Source organism: Paroedura picta, chromosome 4 (assembly GCF_049243985.1).
Source record: "Paroedura picta isolate Pp20150507F chromosome 4, Ppicta_v3.0, whole genome shotgun sequence".
Lineage (NCBI taxonomy): Eukaryota > Metazoa > Chordata > Lepidosauria > Squamata > Gekkonidae > Paroedura > Paroedura picta.
The window spans coordinates 99,746,790-99,769,248 of NC_135372.1; the positions used below are offsets into that span (position 1 = coordinate 99,746,790).

The window sequence follows — 22,459 nt, forward strand, 5'->3', positions numbered from 1 at the left end:
AGCAGAAGAAATGGAACATTTCATCTCCAAAGCACATTTACTCAGGGCTTCCTTTGGGACAGTACTTACTGATATTGAGTACTGGTACCTTTTTGGGGCTCCCCCATGGTTGGACAGGGAAATTGGTGGAAATTGGCATAACTTTATTCATGAGTACTGGCTAGGGCTGCCAATGTCTTGGTGGTGCAAACGAAGAAAAGGAGCAACAATCAGCTGTACAATAAAGTTCTTTTAAAGAATCCAATGTCTTAAATTATTTCATGAGTCAACACAAGACGTAGCATAGCCAGGTCCAGAGTTCACACTCATTTTCACAAACAGTAGCTTAATTCCTCAATAGCTTAATTCCTCAAGCACTGTAATATATGGAAATTTCATAAGCCTCCTCTCCCTCTCTCTCTCTCAAGTATCTATTTGGCTACTAGCTCAAATGTGAAATGGAGAATGCCACAGCTTCTCTCAGATCTATAGAATGGGATCTCCTGGTTTTCGTCTTTGAATCTGCTGATTGTGGCTGCAGATCTCCCACTATTACAACTGATCTCCTGGTGACAGAGATCCATTCTGGAGAGAATGGCTGCTTTAAAAGGGTGGATTCTGTGGCATTTCGATGAAGCCCTTCCCCAAACACCATCCTACTCAGACTCTACCCCTAATATCTCCAGGTATTTCCCAACCTGGAACTGGCACCTTTTTGTTTACACAAAGTATTACATTTCCTGCCAAGTAAGAACCACTGAGCTCTGGCCTGGACGGCCCACGCTAGCCTGATCTGGTCAGACACTGGAAGCTAAGCAGGGTTGGTCCTGCTTAGTAGTTGGGTGGCAGATAAAGGAATGACAATGTTGCTGTGTAGAGTCAGGCAATGGCAAGCAACCTCTGAATGTCTCTTGCCTGAAAACCCTAGGGTCACAATAAGTCAGACGTGACTGGATTGCATTTCCCATCACCAAGTACCGCTAAATTGCATAGTACTTCTGAAGGCCATTTCAGATGCTGTTTGGCCTCACTTGGACCCATTATGCATGGGGGGAATAACGCACATTCGGGGTGGAATGGCGGCGACTAAAATCACCGATAAAGCACGGTACCGGCTGCAACCGGCCGCAGATTCGGTGCATGCTGCTGAAAAAGACTTGTTAGCAAAACGCGGAAGAAAGTGCAGCTTCCGGGTGACCGGGGCGCAACTAGAAGCGGCGCCGGGGTCGCCACGTGCATAATCGGTCACTCTGGGTTTTGCCGCTGTTGCGTCCCGTCCCGTGCATAAGCGGTTTGCTTCGCTTCTTCCCCCTCCACGTTTTCCATGTGACCCGAAATCGGCGTTTCGGCAGCCGTGCATAATGGGCCTCGGTGTGGTCTAGAGCAGCGGTCCCCAACCTTTCTGAGGTCAGGGATCGCCTCCGGGGGTGAGGGGAGAACTGACGGCCCGGGTGCAGCGCTCATGCAAGGCAACTGTGCGCATGCGCGTTTGCATTGCTGGCGTGCCGATGGCCACACCTGCTTCTCTTCCTTCTTGCTGTGGGGGGGAGGGAGGCAGGCACGGCTGCTGACAGCACGGTACCGTGGCCTTTGCGGCCCGGTAACGGGCCACAGGTTGATGACCCCCGGTTTAGAGACTAGGATCTGGGAGTCTGGGTTCATATTCCCACATTGCAACAAACCAAAGTTTGCTTGGTGAACTTGAGCCAGTTACATATCTTAGCCTAACCTATCTTTGTCCATGGTTCCTCTATATATTTGTGAAACAGCCTGCGGGGTGGAACGTGTCCGGCTGTCTGAGTTGGAATAGGGCCAATCAGGGTGCAGCCAGCAACTGCTCCTGCCCCTACAGCTCCCTCCCTCCCTCCCTCCCTGGATGCTAGCCACATTCCTCTCAGACATGCCAGAGACAGAGAGACACACACAGAGCCCTGCCAGACTGAACACAAGCCCTCATTCCCTCCTATCGCTCCTGCTACCAGGGAGGCAGAGAGACACAGAGAGAGCCAGCCCTGCTGTGACAGAGGGAGAGACAGAGAAAGCTGCCCCAAACTGCACACCAGCCCTAATTATCCACTATACCTTCTGCTGCGAGGCACAGCAGGGAGAGGGAGAGAGACACAGAGAGATCTGCACCTCCCGGTGTCCACTAGGTCCTAGTGCCTATTCCCATCCCTGCTTGCAATGGGCTTTCTTGATAGTCTCAGGATAAGTTGCCCTGAGCTCTTTGAAGGAAGGCAGGGTATACATGTATTAAACAGATCAATGTCTACAGTAGAGAGTGAGTGAGAGAGCAATTTTTCCCCCAGCTCCTATGCCTGCCTATCCAGATTGCCAACTCTGCATTGGAAAATTCCTGAGGATTTGGGGGTGGAGCCTATGGAGGGCAGACTTTGAGGAGGGGAGGGACCTCAGTGGAACTTATTGTAGTAGAGATCAGTTGTAATTGGGAGATCTCTAGGACCTACCTAGAGGCTGACTACCCAGAATGCAAACAGCCCTCCTAATGCTACCATCGGTCTATGAAGTTACATAGTGCTTGAATGGAATTAAATCCTTTGCTTAGAATCAGATTATGTGTACCTTATAACTGCGAGAACATGGATCAGAAATCCCTGCATAGGATTTAACCCCATTCAAGCATCATCTCATGGATGACCAGCGGCCTGGGAGGAAGGAAAACAATGTGCCAATAGAGGAGTCAAACTGTCTCTTCACCCTTCCCCACCGCATGTAGGATTGAGGATTGCCCCAGCCATGGCTGTATGTTTGGGAACCAGCTGTGTGTAGGCAGGATTTCATAAAGGTTAAGACACACTTCAAGAAAGAAACAATGACACGACAAGTGTAAACTTCTGGAAGTGCTAAAATTAACTTTCCCATTTTCTTTTTGACTGGCCTTACTTTTGTCTTGGACTGCACTTCTGCAGATTATAGCAGGTGATTATCTCCGTGCCCAGAAGCTTCACCTGTTATTAATGTCAGCAGACCAAGGTGCTGTTAAAAGGCTTAGTAGTAAAAAGTACAGTTCAAGTGTTAGCAATGCTACCAAGAAACCAATCAGGATGTGCATGACAAATATCAGGGCCATTTCGCACCAGGATCCATGTGGCAAATTGGTTGCGGGACGAAAAAACACCATTTTAAGTTGTGGAATTTGTCGTTATGCATACCTGGCTTTGTAGTGGAATCCAGTTGCGTTTCTATCGTTTCCCACAGGTTTCCGGTCTCGGCAAAAATCGCTAGCCAGGAAGCGATATTACCGAGCTCATCCCGCCCCTTGCCGTCAAGCATCCAATGGGCGGCCGTTATCATGATCCCGAAAAGCCCCTTTCCCTTTAAGGAAGTTAAAAAAGAAAAAAACATGTTGCAACGAATCTGCGTTGATTCGTTGCAACGGAGAGACCCATCTAGCTAGCAGGTGGTGTTTGAGCTGCCGTTTCATCGTTGCCACGCTCCCCCCGAGTGAAACCCCCCCGGCACGGGCGCGATTTTCGGCCGAAAATACAGTGAAAAATAAAGGGAAAATAAACCAGCAAACAGGGCTGTGTGTTGTATCGTGCTTGGTGACTTAAAACAGCTCTGCAGCCAGGGAAGCCTCACTGGGTAAACAAAGGATCGCCAGTGCGTTGATCTCCGCTCGCTCGGAGAAAAAAAAATGGCAATCGCTTCGCCGGAAGATCAGAGGAGAAAGCTAGGGGAAGGGACTTTGCAGTAAGCGCAACAATGGTAATGCTCAGAACATTCCCGCTAGTGTTGCAGATTGGTTGCAAGAGTGTAGCGCTTTCTGGAGGGTGAATCCACTTTTTGGGATTTCCCTGAAAGCGCTACAACGAAGCGCTTTTTGCAGATCGGTTTCAGGAGTGTTGCAGATTGTCAACGACGTTGTGCATAACAGCAAAACAGTAGCGATTTCAATTTGTAACCATTGTGCTATTTTGGACGAGTGCGGAATGGCCCTCAGTTTAAAGTCATGGTTTCTTACTCCCCCTCTTCCCCCAATATATTGCATAAGAAGAATTGTATCCAGAAAAGACCTTCCCGGGCTAATCCTGACCATGAGGGTGCTGGCCAGATTAGGGGCTATTTTTGCAGTATGGATGCCAATTGCATCAGCTCTGTCTGAGATGAGTGAGCTAAGCTGTGTGAAAAGAGGAGGGACTGGGTGGTTCAGCACCCAAGCAGGGTGTTTGCTGACAGGAGCAATGGGACGCCAGACTTGAACAAAAGCCTTCTCATTATCTCTTAATTACTGCTTTTCCAGCTCCTACAATTAACGCTGCCAGTCTGAGTGGCTGCTGGTGAGGCTGGAGGCACAGGCAAGTCAATCAGGCAGCTGAAAGGCCAGTTAAGAGCCCCCCCCTTACCACCAGAGACCTCTAAGCGCAGTGGGACGGTGGGGCATAGAGGAGCCTTTGTGGAGCAGACAAAGAAACAAGAAAGGTGGTTGACAGGACAAAATCAAAACCCCACTTCTGAACTGATGCCAGCCAGGTGGCTTTTTCCGCCCACACTGAAGTTTTCAGATGTGAATGTTCTGAAGAGTATAGTTGTTGAATTTGTTATGCTAATTAAGAAGCTCTTCGTGAGATGATAAACTAGGACACACCATTCCCTGCCTGGTGCCTTCAAGGCATGCACTGTGAAATGCACTGCTACTGATGAGTACTTTTACATTTAAACAAGGTATATTCTTCTAGTTTATTTTTAAAATCTATGAAGGTAAAATATGGGTGTCTCCACTCCTTCTCCTGAGTGATGGGAAGGTTTCCTAACAGACTTCAATTGACTTAGAAGACTGTAAATTACACATTGGCTTAGAAGAGTACAAGAGGGAATCTGCAATGACTTGGGGGTACATTTCCCCTTCTTCTCTCCTCTTGGCAACCCCTGTGTCACCTTCCCCATGGATCCCACCCATGCTAAACTCCATCCATTCCCCAAACTCTGCCCTCCTGCAGCTCCATCCCCCAATCTCCAGGAAGTTCCAAAGCTGGAATTGGCACACCTATCATCAGCCTCACATAAAGAAACATCTTATGTGACAGCATGATGCTTCCAGAGCATGTAACAGGTACACTTTATTTCAGATCACCCATTAATTTTGAAATTCTGATCTAGTAACCCATCAGTCAGTGTAACGAGAAATCAGCAACTAATGGGAAAGAAAACATTAAAATACTGTAATATTTTAACAAGATTTTTCAAAATCTTTCACCAAGGGATCCCTCCCTGACACATGATCAAGAAAAACCATGCACAATTTTCTTCAAAAACCCGAGGTCACCTTTATGGAGGAATACTCTTGTTTCTTTCCTTTAGCTCACTACAGAGCTTCTGCTTTGTGCATGATGATGAACTCTGTTCAATAGACGCAGACTCCATCCCAATAGGACTCTGACTGCATTGCATGAGACTCGGGCTGCATACCAAATAGTTAAAAGCCAGAACCCTTCAGGAAGAATTTATATAAGATGGAAAGGGATGCAATTTCTTCGAGGCTATATTTCTAAGGCATGCAGAAGCAGACTGAGAAAGAAAGCAGTTTCCTCAAAGGATTTTTTCTTCCTTTTACACATCAAAATATTGGTTAGAGTATTTAAGGACTCCAAGTTCTCCCACTGATTCAGCCATATCTCCAGATAGTCTCAAGTGGAATATAACAGCACACAGTTTGGATCGTGCTTGTTATACCTGCACCTTTTTAGCATATCTAGCAGCCTGGCCTTCCAGTTTCTCTCTCTAGGAATAAACATCCAAAGTGAAAGCCAGAAGTAATGATATTCCATAGAAGAAAGCAGAAAATGCAGAGCAAACCCAAAGGAATAAAGAAAAAAGAAACTGACGAAAGATTTGACTTCCCCACAAGCTACAGAAAAGCAGACAACAAGGCTGGACAGGAAAGGTTTGAATCAAAAAGCGCAAAGGACATGATGCTCACCAGAGACTTGAGTAATTACTTTACTCTTGAGATGTTGTACTGGATAAGAAACAAAATGGCAGCCACCTTGCAAAGGAGGCTGGAGAAACTCTCTACTACAGCCACATTTAGATGACAAGTTTGGGGGCGGAGCTGGGGGTGGAGTTTAGGGTGGGGAAGAAGCTGAGCATGGATGTGATTCCAAAGAGTACAAACCCCCAAAGCTGTCTGCAGGAGAGGAAGGGGGTGGGAAGGGAAAAATGATGCCACACCCCCAGTGTGATGACCCTTCTGTGAATACCTGGAAGTGATGTCAAATGAAACTATCCTCTGGGATTTGTAAAACCATACCGTTCTGTCTGAATCCTAGAGCAGTGGTGGTGAACATGAATGGAGCCCAGGGAGAGCAGAGCCAGGCCAGACTCCACCGGAGATGCCACACACCACTGCCTGCCCACCTGCCTACCCGGCCTCACTGCCTCCCCTCAAGGGAGAAAAGGTGAAGAAGGAAGGGAGGGAAGGGAAGGGAAAGTTGCGGGGGAGGGGAGGGGGGAACAAAACCTAAAAATAAACAGCCCAATAACAAAGGGCTCTGTTATTGTGTTTCTTTTAAGCCAAAAGATATTAATGTGTAGGTTGTTTTTCTCTAAACTAAACCTCAGTATCCAGGTTAAGAGAGCCAGTTTGGTGTAGTGGTTAGGAGTGCGGACTTCTAATCTGGCATGCCAGGTTTGATTCTGCGCTCCCCCACATGCAACCAGCTGGGTGACCTTGGGCTCGCCACAGCACTGATAAAACTGTTCTGACCGGGCAGTGATATCAGGGCTCTCTCAGCCTCACCCACCTCACAGGATGTCTGTTGTGGGGAGAGGAAAGGGAAGGCGACTGTAAGCCGCTTTGAGCCTCCTTCGGGTAGGGAAAAGCGGGATATAAGAACCAACTCTTCTTCTTCTTCTTCTTAAATTGCCGTGTTGGCACTTTGTGATAAATAAGTGTGTTTTGGGTTGCAATTTGGGCACTCAGGCTCTCAAAGGTTCACCACCACTGTCCTAGAGCATCATGTCACTCCTGGGTATTTGGAAGCTGTGCTGTTTTTCTGGCTGTTTTCCTCACTGCTCCACTGAGTGGCAGTGGGAAGAGGAAGACCTGGCCTCCCTGTCTCCAGGGGAAAGGATCCCTCCAACCTCACCAGGCAGTTAGCAGACCCAGTGTCTGCAGACAGCATTGCACATTGCCCTGCTGGCCGAAAAATTCTGCTTGGTTCTTACCACTTTGTTGGAGCAAAAAAAGAATTCTGTATGTTGGGAGAAAACAGCTGGTCTAAATCCACCCATCTAAAAGATACTTTCCAAAGAAGTGGAACACATTTTCCCCCCTGCAGCCATAGATGCACACAAAAATGCTTTCAGTAACAGCAGAGGATTAAGGCCTCCACGCCAGTCACAAGGGAGGATTAAGCCATAATGCACATGTCTGGCTAGTGTTTGCTCAGAATTATTTGCTGCCTGACATCAGGTCTGGGCTAAAGAATGAACCAGGTCTGGAGATAAAACTACACACACTCCCTTGCAGCCAGACGGCTACATATGACCTCACTCCAAACTTCTGCCGGTGATTAGAACAAAAATAGTCAACTCAACAATAAGCAGCATTTCAGACAGCAAAGCAGAAAGCTGCCACCAGGAGGCAACAAGGAGACTAACAAGGTGCAGGCATCTTAGGGATGCTTGTATCCAAGGCTGCTTCCACACGGGGGTGTTTCCCCCATGGAAACAGCCCCAAGATGTCACGCCTGTTCTGGGCATCAGTGGGGGCATTCCCCATATCTTCCGTTTAAATCAGATCAAAAATACACCTACCAAGATCTAGTTTACATGAGATTCTTTCTAGCGGCTTCAGAGGAAAGTCGATATTTGACTCTATTATCACTGGGTAGGAGGGAAAACTAAGTTTGATTTTCAGTAAGGGGGCACATGACTGCTCCCACCTCTCCCCCCCCCCCACCCTTTAAAGGGCTTTCTCGCATTTTCTGCCAATTTGAGTAGCGTTGTTCAGCTGGGAAAGGCAGGGGAAAGGGACAGTTCAGGAGAGGGAGCAGCAAAATCACCATTTCATCCATATGAGACCGTTTCATTTATTTATGCTTCCCTTAGTATGTGTATGATAGGTCACTGAAAAATACTTTAGAATTAATCTAACTTGGGAACCAACAAAATGCTCACATTTCCTGTACAAAATGGATGTAAGGCCTCCAACCCTAACAATATACTACTAGAGCAAGTTACCACAAAATCTGTCAAAGCTTTAAGGAGCTCTTGCTCAAGAACCAAAAACTGAATGGGAAATGTAGCATCTAAAGAAATCCAATGGGAATCTATTCCACTGCAGTATAAAACAGTAATAAATTATTCCCGTATTAGGAAATACTGTTCACATCCATCCTGAAAGATCGTATTTTAAAATATCCAACATCTTTTTAGATTCATTTACTTCAAACTGAGGATTCTATCTGCCAAGTCTTGCCCCCCCCCCTAAATATACAGACCAAACACTGTTTTGCTAACTTCATGAATTGCCCACTGTGTAGAAATGTCATATCCACGCCATCTCCCATCACCATCAAGAATATCTGACAGTAGTGTGTGAGGCACTTTGCCCTAAAAGTTACAGTTCCCATTATGGATGCAATAAAGCCGCTACTTTGAATGCACAGTTTATCCCTTTTCACTCTCCAGTCTGAAATTCACTGTTGCATTTTCCTTGTCCATATTCAGGAACGGTTACTGTTCCTCATAGGTCATTATGGGAACTCAGAAAACAAACATGGCTGCCATTCCAACTTTCTAGCCAGAGTGAAGACTTTGTAGACTAATCACTGAAAAGTTTCTAAAGAAGCATAAAAGGAAGGTCTTACCTCTAGTCCTCACGTCCAAAAGTGACTAAGAGTAAATACTGAATTTGAATCATGTTATCAGTTGTCATCACAACAAGTACAAACAACACGGAGCCAACAGTCACAATCTTGGAAGGGGTTTGCTTGTTTGCTTTTCAATCTGCCCATTCAGGTGTAAATGTCCACACTGCATTATTTTACTGATGTAGCAATTCAGGCTATTTTAGGCAAATGCATAGTGACAAATCCATACAGTAACAAAGCACAAAATAAGAGGGTTTGAGGTTCTCCTCAAACCTGAGAAGACTGTGGTTTTGTTAATTTTAATGATGGGAAAAACAGAGATGAAACCAACATCTGCTCTGGCAACTACAGCAAAAAAATATTCTCAGGAGGCAAAGATAATTCCAGGGCATAAAAAGATTACGGCAGGTTCTTGTTACCTCCTTAACAAAAATCAGCCCTATCTCTACAAATATGAACACTCAACAAACATGATTAACTAATCCAGTTTTAACAGAATCATGACTGAAATGTGCCTGATTTTTGTTCTTCAGCCTGGTCAATCACAGATATATGCAACTGAGGGGAACTCGGAGGAAGCCATTTCATGCAAGATGCAGCAAAAAAGCACAGAAATTCACTAGTACATTTTGCAGCACAATAACTATGATTTTGGGTCCCTATGGCAAGGTATATCATTTCCTCCGTCTCTACTTTACACACACACTTCCCCCCAATTCATCTCGTTTTCTTCTTTGTTCCCCAGTTTGGCGGCAAGTAATTCTAGACACTGCGTGCAGATTACCAAAAAAGGTAAGATCTATAAGTTATAAGGCCTTGCTCACTACATATTATGCTATTTTATATGTCTATACATTTTTATTCCATCCTTCCTCCAAGGAGCTCAGAGTGGTATACATGATGCCCCACATTTTGACCTCACATATTATTATTTATTTATATGGCATATATAGTTTAGCCAGGAGATCTGAGGGTTGTCTGGTAGCCAGGCAAGGGGTGTTTGGACATGGTTTGCCATTGCCTGCCTCTGTGTCATGACCCCTAGCGTTCTTTGGAGGTACTCCATCAAAATCCTTGAAGGTCTCCCATGCAAATACTTGCCAGGATTGACCCTGCTTAGTTTCTGAGATCTGATGGGATCAGGCTTACCTGAGGTATTCAGGTCAGGACTTGACCTCACAAAAACCCTGTGATATAGTTTAGGTTGACAAAGTACTTGACTGACACTCAGGACACCCACGGAGTGTCATGGCAGATAAGTAATTTGAACCTGGGACTCCCAGCCAATCTCCTGTCCATAATTCCCTGTGGCTCCTCTTTGCTCCAGTGGAAGCAACAATAGGGCATTAGAAGCGACACTGCATTCCCATTGTGCTCAGAGGAGACATCACAACACTCCAGGAGTTCCCCAGTTATTTTCATCATGCAGCAACTGTGTTTTCTATGTTTACTATAATAAATTTAATTGCAACAATAATGGTTATGTCTTTTATTAGAGGAAGAGTTCCAGCACAAATGGATAATGAGTGCACTTTTAAAAATCAAAAAAGTTTCTAAAATGTTTGTTGCAAGCCTGAAAGTCTCTTTTGCTTTGGAATCAACATCTAAAGAAGTAAATCTGAAATCATCAAATTTGGAGGCTGCAGGAGGAAGGAGTGTGATGGCAGCTGGCAAGGCCCAGCTCTGAGGCCCACTCACATCATTGCCACTGCCTCTGCCATCCATCAGGAATGTGGGGGGACAGGGGATGGGCAGGGCAGTGGCCAGCCAGGAAGACCGCAGAAGAACACCACTGTGGGTCTCGCCTCTGGACCTGGTCAGCTGCTGTCTCACTCATTCCCCGTCCACCTACATTCCTGATGGGCAGCTGAGGTGGGGGAGGAGGTGGTGGCAGAGCGAGACTCACTGCCAGGCCTGGCCAGCCGCCACCCAACTTCGGAGCCCTCAGGAGAAAGGGGTGTGGAGGTGGCTGGCAAAGCCCAGCCCTGAGCCCAGCTCATGCTGCTGCCACCGTCAGTAGGAGCGCAGGTAGAGAAGGGATGGGTGGACAAGCAGCCGGCCAGGAGGATCACAGAAGACCACTGGCAGCGGTGCTGTGAGTGGGGCTCACTCCAGCCTGGCCGGCCTCCACCCCCATCCATTCCTCAGGTGCCCCTGGCATGGCACCCACAAGCAACAGCCAGATTTTCACAGATCATGTGTTCCACATAATATGCAAAAATCTGATATTTGAATTTTTTTTCTTTTTTATAATTGTGTTACAGCAGAAGCTCATTATTGGGCCATGCTCATTTTCCTACTCCGCTCATCTGGCCCAAGGAATGGGCTGCACTAAAGGATGAGGCATGCCACTGAACTCTACATCCAGGAGGAGATGCAAGAATAAGCTGGAGGGAGGCACATTCTAGTGCCTGATCACACTCGCCCAATGGGTAGATACTTATGGCCCCCATGTTTGAATCTCCCCTCCCCTCCCCAGTGACCCTCCTTGTACATGCTCAAAGAAAGAAAGAAAGAAAGAAAGAAAGAAAGAAAGAAAGAAAGAAAGAAAGAAAGAAAGAAAGAAAGAAAGAAAGAAAGAAAGAAAGAAAGAAGGGAGGGAGGGAGGGAGGGAGGGAGGCAGGGAGGCAGGGAGGCAGGGAGGCAGGGAGGCAGGGAGGCAGGGAGGCAGGATAGGAGGCGGGACTGCCTGCTCTCCCAATGGAAGTGCAAAATACATGCCGGGAATGGACTCCTGACCATTGGTGGGGAAAACTACAAGTGCAGAATGCCAGGTGCAAATCTGGGGGCTGGATTCAGAATTCAATGTGGTGAGAATCCACTGGCACATCATAAGTGCAGAAATAGTCTGAAAGATTCTCCTTGAGTCCAAGCATGGATCATTAAACATGCAAGACTGTCAGCAAGCTGCATGCTGCTGTTTTCCTAGGTGGCTTCAGATTTGCTGAACTATATTATTATTGGGCTTAAATAGCTTGGCTGACTGCCTGCTACCAGAGCAGCAAGTGCTTGAAAGCCATTTGTCACACAGCTGGCTCTGTCCTTGTTTCACTTTTCACAAGGCAAGAGAAAGCTTTTCCAAGACACATTTACAGAATGACCAGGGATTGGGGGACAGAGAGAGAGAGAGAGAGAGGGCAAAACATCTGTCCTGTAGTCCTTTCCAGTAACCTTTGTTACTTACCTTCCACCTCCAGCTACAAAACACTATTTTCCCTTGTCTAACAGGCTGTGCATTGCAGGTCCCAGATGGAGAACATTACTTCTGACAGTCTCTAAGCCTGCTTGGGGAAACAGGAGGTAATTAATTCAGATATTTTTCCAACTCTGTAAAAAAAAATCTAACTCTTCCTTTGGGTCTCATTCTGCCTTCATGCCAACAAATTGCTAGAATAGAAAGCCAATGGGGGGTTCATTAATTACCAGGCTGCAACGCATCATATCCAATCACAAGCTGAGGAGAAAAATCTCCTGATCAAAACATAACACCCCCCACTTTCCATGTCCTCAAGGCATTTGGGGCACTTGCTGTGTTCTGGATAATAAGACATCTTCACCCCTTCAGATGCTTTTCCCTTCAGGCCAGGCTTCAAAACAGGAATAAGCCGCCTATGCAAATAAGGCAGCTACATCTTTACCTGTGAATTCACCAAATCATCCTAGTGGACCACAGTCTCATTTAGGGTTTCCAGGAGATCTCCCACTATTACAACTGAACTTCACACAACAGTTCCCCTCTGGAGAAAATGATTGCTTTGGAAGGTAGACTTTATGGCCTTGCATCCTGCTGTGGCCCTTCCTAAACACCATCCTTCCTAGTCTCCACCTCCAAGCCTTGGAAAGAAGCACCGGCAGCAGCCGGCCAGGCTAAGAGCTGAGCACCGTTTGCTGTGCTGCTGTCACCTGTCCTCCAAGGCTGCAGGCTGCCTCAGAGGCTGAGCTGTGGCAGCAAATGGGGCTCAGCTGTGTGAATGCTGCTTGTCCTCAGTGGCTGCCCCCGCCTCCAGGTGAGTGTGGGCAGCCTTGAAGAGTGGCTGGTGGTGGCTGGTGAACCCCAGAGCCCAGCCCCGTTTGCCATGCCACCACTGCCTGCCCTCCGAGCCCGCCCCTGCCCTCAGAAGAGCGCAGAGGGGTGGAGGGGGCAGCAGGGCGGCTGGGGCCTGGCACCCGGTCTCACCAGCTGTTGCTCCAGCCATTATGTGGGATGTTTCCACATAATGGCCTAGAATCTGGTTGCTGGCATTTTTAAAAAACAAGACTCCATTTCTCACAATTTCTTATCAAGGGCAACTGTAGCACCACATTCCCAGTGTGGATGGCTGAGAAACTACTTTCTCGAGTCAGGAGACAGGGCTTCCCTCTCAGCATTACTTTCCTGTCAAGTGGGCCACATCTTTCCCAACAATCTGCTTGGCTTCTGTCTTGGCAGTACCTGCGACAAACTCCTGCAACACCTGGCTGCCATTACCTGACTGATGCTGTTCTAACCAAGATGCTTTCTAAATTCAAGGGTGTTGCTGCTCATCTACAGTTGAGTGCATGTGTGACGTAGCCAGAGTTCTCTACTGACCTCATGTGTGCTGCCTACCTCATGGCCTCCTGGGTCCCCTCGTAAAAATTCTGGGAGGAGGTGCAGTACCAGCCACAGGCGACATCAGGCACTGCCCATTTGTCATGCTCTACTGTGTTCACATAGATAGAAATGGCAGTAAATACCATAGTTAACCCAGAAAGTTTCCTCTCAGAAGTAGAAAGAGGGTCCCTGTTTTGTCGGATTCCCTCATTTCTCTGGTAGAATACTTGTTATAATCACTCGTTGCCATAAGGTATGCCAAATCTAATCAGTGCCCTGAGGGATTTTAGGCTGAAGGAGTCAATGGCATTTTCATAAATCATACAGGATTATAGAGTTGTCAAAGAGATGCTCAATTCTATTCCTGGGAACCCCTGGTTCCTTGAAAACTGATTATATGAGAGAATCAGTGAATGAACACATTTTTCCTGGTACCCCATTACTATTTCTCCTACCATGCAGCTAGAGGGTACTCTCTCAGTACTGGTTTATGATAAGTCTCAAAAGGCCTGGTCAGCACCTGACATAAACATGAGACTGCACTCTACAGCACTCCCCAAAATCATGTGCAAAGAGCATAAATTCCTTGCAAGACAGACTGATTTGGACAGTGTTCCCTGGAGTCTGAATGACACCATGTTACCAGATGGGGAAAGCCAGCTAGTGAACAATTATGTTTGTTTTAAGGATAGAGAAATAAGATATATACAGAAATAAGATACAGAATGGTTTTGAGAAATCTGGGTTTATTTACATTATTTATAGTTCATTTTTCTCACAGGGACTCAAAGCAGCCTTACCAAAAAGAACTAAAATTTCCCTCTCCTTGTGCGGCACAGGCAGGATGTATTTCCTAAGCTTTGCAGGCAGAGGGCAGAAGCTGTCTTGCAGCTCTGTGTTTTAAAAGAGTTTACTAATGGAGTGTGGTGGAACAGTCAACACCAGGGGTAGTCAAACTGCGATGTCCATTGACTACAATTCCCATGAGCCCCTGCCAGCGAATGCTGGGATCTCCAAGTTAATTCATGCTGATGTGTTCTCAGCAGTGTTCAAGTGTAGTCAATGCCCACAAGCCCTCCCTTTAGCGATAACGTTGTCTTTTGAACTTGCATCTTTGGGGATGGGCTCACATGTACAACACACTTTCTGAAAAGAAGGAATGGGGAGAAAGACTATTGAGCTGCCCCCCAAACAGTTCACAGTTGCATGGGATGGGGTGAGGATACTGTTATTTGCTATATGAAGTGGAAGAGAAAGGAAGAAACTGCTTCACAAACATATTGAAACCAAAATTTTCAAATGACTCTTTTGTGATGGTTAGGTACCTGAAATAGTACTAGTTTTGAAAAAAAGATCTTATTAATCTGCCTGTCTATATTAGACATTTGTGGTACACAGATGACCTGAAAAGGAAGGGGGGGAAAGATTCTCTTCCAGTTTATCTAAATCTGGTCAACTGGAAACCAATTTGATAGTGTAGGCAACCAGGGGTGTAACCATTCATTTTGCATGTTATAGCAAACTTGTAGCATGTGATAGGCAAAGAGGTGGGGGGGAATGGTTTCCTAACTCAGGGCTATCAATTTGGCCCCCCTCCTCAGCATTAAATCCCCCCAAAAGGAAGAAAGGTTCAAAACATATAGAAGAAGAAGAGCTGGTTCTTATATGCCGCTTTTCTCTATCCGAAGAAGGCTCAAAGTGGCTTACATTCACCTTCCCTTTCCTCTCCTACAGAGAAAAACAGAACCTTTCCAAGGCAATTGGTACAATAAATTTTATATATCAATAATTTTTTAAGAACCAACCAAAACGGTTTCTAGATATACTCCGTTTTCACAATTTTTCTTCAGTGGTTGATTCCTTATACTCTTATCAACCCATTTTTATATATAGATAGGCCACCGGCTCTGTAAAGTATTGTGGGGAATGTCAGTCAGTCTGTCTTGCAAGGAATGTTTTTTCTTGGTATTTAATAGCTGCGTAAATACCAAATCATCTGAGTAATGATTTCAGAATAACAAACTGAAAATGGCTTACTCAGCTGGTATGCTGCCCTGGCAGAAATGCCTTATTCAGACTGCCATCCCCAATGCAAATAAGCATTTTTGTGGATGATGACCTCACGCTAAACAAAAGTATGTCTCACTGAAATAATTATTAGTGCCACAGGATAGTTTGACGACTAGGAATGCAACAAGGAGTTAACTCAATTTCAGTGCCCTGGTTTAATTGGTTGTGTATAAAGCTGTATAAGATGCTCCTCTAACAACATCAGATGAAAAGCTGGAGCCATTTGTTGCTGCCGGAGAGGGAAGAATGGGTATATTATTGATTGGTGGTGTCTCTGAGCTTCAAAATGCCACTGACTGGAATGTGCCTTGGTTGCTTCCTGGGAGTAGCACATCAGCAAGTCCAAGACTAAACATAGGAATCAGCAAGTGCAGAAATGATTTTGCCTCCCGTTAGATAGGATAGATTTTGCATGAATTCTCCTAAAGGTAAGTACTAGGATTCCTTGGCAAAAAAAAGAGCCAGGATGCTACACCTGAAATATTTCTCACTAAAGAACCTCTTTACCAATGACTTCAAGAATGAGGTGACTTGTGGCACCTTAAAGACTAACAGATTCATGGATGTTCTTTGGGCACTAGCACCAACCATGAATATGATTGTGGTTCTAGGCCAGAAAAGCTTGCCCTACAATAAATTCTTTAGACTTTAGGGTGCCCCAATTTCATTCATTCATTCATTCATTCATTCATTCATTCATTCATTCATTCATTCATTCATTCATTCACTGCAGTAGACGAGCACAGCTACCTCACTGGAATGTGTAAAGGCTTCATAGCTGCAAGGTTTTCAAAAGCATAATGGTGATCCTAATAGCAGATCTTGGCACGGAGTGCATTTGGAAGTGTATTCACTACCCCTTTGATTTCTATTTAGGTAGCTAAATTAGATCAGCTTCCCATCAGCTCTGAAGTACTGCCAGCTCCCATTAGATTACCTGAATGGGAACCATCATGACCACACAGATGTGTAATATAAAAAGCATCTTGGAGTGGACAATGGCCTCAGCTAAATATACTTATACAATCTCACATTCTGAAGGTTCATGATTATTAGAACTACACAAACACACAGGGTTTATTTTTGCCCACCTGGCATGCATAGCATGGAAAACCAATGCACAAATCATATAGCGTGATGAGATAAAGCCTGTAGCCAATTACAAAACAATAATATAAGCCAAGTTCAGAGCAGGAAACTGGTATTCAGTTGAAGTTCGGCTGACCCTTATTTTGTTGAATACATGAGCATAGAGGATCATTAATACAATTAATACAAAGCACTGTGATGATGCGCCTCCATTCAAAGGACCAAGCAGCACAACCTCCAAAGGAGTATTCCCTCGATCCCTACAGTGACATGGTTAAATGGCCCTTAAAGGGAGAAGCACCAATTTCCATACCCCTATTTCCATTCTTTGCTGGACACTGGATTAAAAAGCAACCAAAGATTGTCCTTCCAACAGACACGATGCAAAGAAAGCGCAAGTCGTATACACCCCGCAAAAGTGCAGGGTCTAAATAATTGCGCAAAGCAGGCATTAATCTCCTAGACGTACAGGTCTGTTGCCACAGATTAATTGCTAGGCTGTTCTGCTCCTTCCAGCTTTAGTTTCCCCTGATTGTGATTTAGAAGGCTCTCCATCACATGGAGATGGCATCACATGGCTTTCCCCACCCAGCCTGATTGCTCTCTCTCTCTTTGAATAAGCTAAGCCCCCCCCCCTCCCCAGCTTTACAGACACACTCTCGGGGAGCTGTTTGCTACAAGGCAAACCCAGCCATCGGCCACTGAGACCCTCCCTGCTTGCTTCCCAGAGTCAAATCCCCAACACTGACAGGCTGCTAAAAGTCAACCTTTTAAAGGAGGCAGACAGGGTACTACCATGCCAGGGACAGGGCCTCATTTCTCCCATCTCCCTCTGCCATAGACAAGAACACACAGGCACACACACCCTTAGGCCAGGAAAGCTGCTAAGCTCCCTGAAAACCTTGCATGCCCAACAGCAGCAGCAGCAGCACGCACACTCCCTGGCACGCTCAGCCAGGGCTGTGTCAGCCAAGCTCAACAGCATTCATGGCATGTTACAGCAAAACATCCACCCGCAGCAGTAGGGCACGGGGCACAATACAAGCCCGGGGGACTCTGCGGACTGCCCTTTCCCCCGGCTGGGCATGAGGAAGGAGGCAGCTGGGGATTCTCTCCCATTTCCCCGGCCATCCTTCCCCTCCTGCCTGAAGCTACCCAGCAGTGCACCTGCCAATGGCTGGCAGGCTGCCTTCTCCGACAGGATTTCAGCCACACACTCATGAGAGAGAGAGAGAGAGAGAGAGAGAGAGAGAGAGAGAGAGAGAGAGGCACTCACTGTACAATGGCTTCGCGTGCCTCGTCTCCGGGTGGGCAGATTCCAAGCCATGGCGCTGACCTCTCTGGCCACAACTCCCTCCACCGAGGAGCCTTCTCTTCTGCCGCTGCCTCCCTTTGCTCGCTCGCTCAGCAGCTCTTCTCTGGCGTCTCCTGCTAGTCCCTCCACAATTCCCCCCCATTCATCAAAGCTCAGCAGGGCAAGGAGATGCTGCTGCTGAATCCGGCATCCTTCCCCAGGAGCCAGAGCTGGGCATGCTCCATACACTCTCAGGGGGATTTAAATGTCACGTGGTGCCCAAGCTGTCATTTAGCGCAAGGAGTAAATAGTACCCAAAAGGAATTAACCCTTTCTCTGCCCAGAGAAAAAAAGATGCTTCGTCAGCGGGCCCTACACACTTGGAGCCCTTCCGGCAAGAACATATGCTCGTGCCTTAGAACCAGGATGAGGCCGCCCAAAGAAATCAGGGAAGGTGCCCCCTCCAGTCTACACTGGGGCGCTCAACCATCCAGCATCTCAGGTTGCATGTGTGCCTTGTAGAGCATTTCTCTCTGTGGGCTTGAATCACATAAAATCACTGCAGTGAAGCAGAATCACCCCCTGTGTATGCAGCTGCAACACACAAATCTCAGTGGGCACATTTGCACACTCATGTCCACTGCAGCGTTCTCCATCTTCTCACTCACCCCATCTGATGGCCCCTTTCCTGTATACTAATTCTCTTGTCAGCCCACCCCCCCACACACAGTCTGTGTCTGTCTCTCTCTCTTTATATATATATATATATATATATATATATATATATATATATATATATATATATATATATATATATATATATATATATATATATATATATATATATATATATATATATATATATATATATATATATATATATATATATATATATATATATATATATATATAAAGAGAGAGAGAGAGAGAGAGAGAGAGAGAGAGAGAGAGAGTATATATATATACAGAGAGAGATTTTATGGGCTCTTCCCTCCCCTTCTGCAACCCATGGCCAGTCTCCCCTGCTGCTCCCCATTCCTCCAGTGGAGGCAAAGACACAGAAGCAATGTTGGATGCATAGGGATTCACCCAAGGAGCATGCAGCCTGCCTCCTTCCATGCTGCAGAACGCCACTTAGGGAGCAAAACAGACACCCCCGCTTTCCAGTGCACTCCATGGGGCCAGGGGGAGAGAGGACAGAAACCCAGCTTAGAAATGCTTCTCTTCAGTTGCTCCCAGTTCTATGACTGCCTGTGAAGAATGCGTGCTTGCCCATAAATTGAAGACAGTTACCTTTGCACACATGTACGTGCACATAGTCAATGACAGAAAATGGTATGAATTGTAGGTTAAATCCCCAGACTGAAATTAGGCTATTCCACCTAGAGAAACTAACCTTGATCTCAGAAAAAGATAGAGGAAGAACAGACAGAACTGAAACCTGCTACCAGCCCAGGAACAGAACTTTGACGAACAAAGGCTATTTGGGGGCGGGGATACTGTCCTGACATTTTGGAAAGGCACACAATCAAGACTTACATTGAGGGCAGCCTCATGCCCCTGTCCCTGCATCTGTTGGCTGTGCCACTGTTCAGTTCTGGAGTAACGCACTGTCCACTCAAGCATAATGTGTTTGGTGCAGTATTTAATTGGAACATTCACACAATCCTTTCCCATGCATACAACTTTGAGTCATGAAAAGGGGGAGGGCAAATCTTAATAATTTCTGAAAGGATGTATTAGAATCTTACTGCTGTCTGGGCCATGTACCTCTCAATCTTTTGGTGCTGGCCTAGCCCACTAAATCAGGGGGGGAGGGCTGCCAGGCAGGCAGACAGGCACCAGAATACTCCAAATGCCACCAGAAGAAATCCAAATGCCAACACTGTAGATTGTTCTCATTGTTTTTATTTGTATACTGTTGCTATTGCTTTAATGTGGATTAAATAACTATATTCACAATTTTAAATAAATCATATCTCCCTTTTCTTTTTTTAAGAAAGGGGGGGGGGAATCTAGTTCACTTTGTTCTTCCCTCCTCCATTTCACCTTCCCAACAATGTTGTGAGGTAAGTCAGGCAGAGAGTAGGAGATTGGCCAGCAATTTGCCATGGCAGAAAGGGGATTCAAGCTCCTAGGCCAGCACTCTAAGCATAACACCCTCCTGGCTCATACTATTTGATTGCATGTTGCATCCTTGTTGCAGCACCATTTTCAAGGGCAGCTCTCCTTTTCCTGAGTGTTGGAAACAACTTAGCCACCCCAAAGGGTGGTCATTCCTTCCAGAGAAAAGAGTAGGAGAGAGAGCTCATTCCACATCTCCAGAGGCACATCCGGAATAGAGAAAGAACCTGGGAGCCATATCCATGGCAGAAACAGTGAACTGACCTCTGGCTTGCTATCTTTGCCTCCAGGGACTGAAGAAGCAGACATAAATCTGACCTGACATTGTTGTGGATGCATTTTATGCGCCAAGATGATTGCATCCATGGTGCAGCCATGTGAAAGGACTAGGAAGGTCCTTTCTGGCAGGTAAAGATCCAGAGCTGGAAAATGGTTCAACTTGTTGGGGGGGGGGGGAGACTGCTGTGCCACATGAAGGAATTTGGATGATTTCAGACCACTCAGACATCCAATAGACATAGCAAACAGAGCGGAAGATGTATCCATACAGAGATCCCTTAGAAATGATCAGGTAAGAGACAGTAAAGAAGGAAGGAGTCTTCTGCATCCAGGTTGTCTCTGAATTAGACAAGTCTAACCAAATAATTCTGCATTTTGCCATGAACTTTGGCACCACCTTGTGGGAAATCACTGCACATGTAAAGACACCAAAATCTGCATTTGCAACCTGTTGACATCGATGGGTGATGTTTCTGTTTAAGGTGAGATTTCTGGAGGGAAAGAATGATTTGATCACTGCAGTATTTATAAGTTGTATCAATTTAGTTACCTTTAAATACCTATTTGTACTTCGTAATTAGTCCAAAAAAATCTTTGGGATTTTTTGATGACCTGGCAACTCTATTACCTGTATAGATCTAAGCTTCCCTTCTCAGAGTTTTCCACACAAACAAACCACATTATAAATGGATTAGAGGCAAAACCCAGTGGTATAATAAGTTATTCTATTGCAATGACTTTTTGCATTGCAGTATTCTAAAATTTAGCAAACAAATTAACAAATTAACAATCAGATATAAAGATACCAAGAACATGTAGACATCAGTCCCAAACTCAAATGCAGTTATTTCAGAAACTATATGACAGATAGATCTGTCTGTCTGTCTGTCTAAAAAAAAGCCTAGACATGTTATCCTGCAGCTAGTCCAGAGGAGGAGGAGGAGGAGGAGGAGGAGAGCTGCTTTTTTTGTACCCTGCTTACAAAGCAGCTTACAATCACCTACTTTTCCTCTCCCCACAACAGACACCCTGTGAGGTAGGTGGGGCTGAGAGAGTCCTGAGAACTGTGACTGGCCCAAGGCTGCATGTGGAGGAGGGGTGAAAAATCAAACACATTTATCTGGATTAGGTAAAGGTAAAGGTATCCCCTGTGCAAGCACCGGGTCATGTCTGACCCTTGGGGTGACGACCTCCAGCGTTTTCATGGCAGACTCAATACGGGGTGGTTTGCCAGTGCCTTCCCCAGTCATCACCGTTTACCCCCCAGCAAGCTGGGTACTCATTTTACCGACCTCAGAAGGATGGAAGGCTGAGTCAACCTTGAGCCGGCTGCTGGGATCGAACTCCCAGCCTCATGGGCAAAGCTTTCAGACTGCTGCCTTACCACCCTGCGCCAGAAGAGGCTCTTATTATCTGGATTAGAGACCTCTATTTTTAACCACTACACCAAGCTGGGAATCACAGAACCAATCAATTAGAGACACCAAGAAGATAGATCTGTATTCTGGACCAGATGCCACCTAGCACTAGTAGTTTTAAAGGTTTTTGTATATTGGTTGGTAAATGATTGACGCTAGATATTTTTCTTCCTTATGGTTTAGACTCTGTATTAAACAACTAGTACCTGGGAATTTGCAGCATCTAAACTACAGCCTTCCAGATGTCCAATTCCCATGAGCCCCTGCCAGTAAATGCTGGCAGGGGCTCATGGGAATTGTAGTCCATGGGCATCTGGAGGGCCGCAGTTTGACTACCCCTGATCTAAAGAAACTCACGTATATGAAAATACCATGTTTTGATTCCACTGAGACTAGTAAGAACCGATAACAGCCAACAGTTAACAATGCACTAGTTAACACTGGTCAATTCCACTTCAACTCCTCCTCTTGGGTTCATCATTGACCCTATTCAGCACTTGCTGACAGATGTTCGAAGGTCACTTGTCCTTTAAGTAACCTTCCTGGCAATACCAAAACAGGCTCACTGCGGTTCAGAGGACTAGCACAGAAAGAATTTTGCCAGTCAACATTCCATTCAACTGTATGCCAGATTTAAGCAGCACAGTAAAGCTGCGAGCTGTTTTACCTGAAAGACAGAACCTGTCCTTTCATGCAGGTGCTCTTTAGGCCTGATTCATCCAAACATACCCATCTCCGTTCCATACAACTGCAGATATACAGTATACTGAGGCTCAGTTCTCACATGTGACTGGAC

General features: G+C 45.9%; 1 protein-coding gene across 10 annotated transcripts in view; it reads right to left on the reverse strand.

The window, feature by feature from the left end:
- The window catches only part of PLEKHA6 (pleckstrin homology domain containing A6), a 225,659-nt gene that overhangs the window by 196,483 nt on the left and 6,717 nt on the right, over nucleotides 1–22,459 (reverse strand). The window contains exon 1 of one of the 10 annotated variants that reach the window (XM_077334654.1): nucleotides 17,825–18,080. The exons of the other annotated variants lie outside the window; for them this stretch is intronic. The gene's annotated coding sequence lies outside the window, so the exon portion shown is untranslated. Of the gene's footprint in view, nucleotides 1–17,824; nucleotides 18,081–22,459 lie in introns of those variants that run through there. 10 annotated transcript variants of the gene reach the window in all.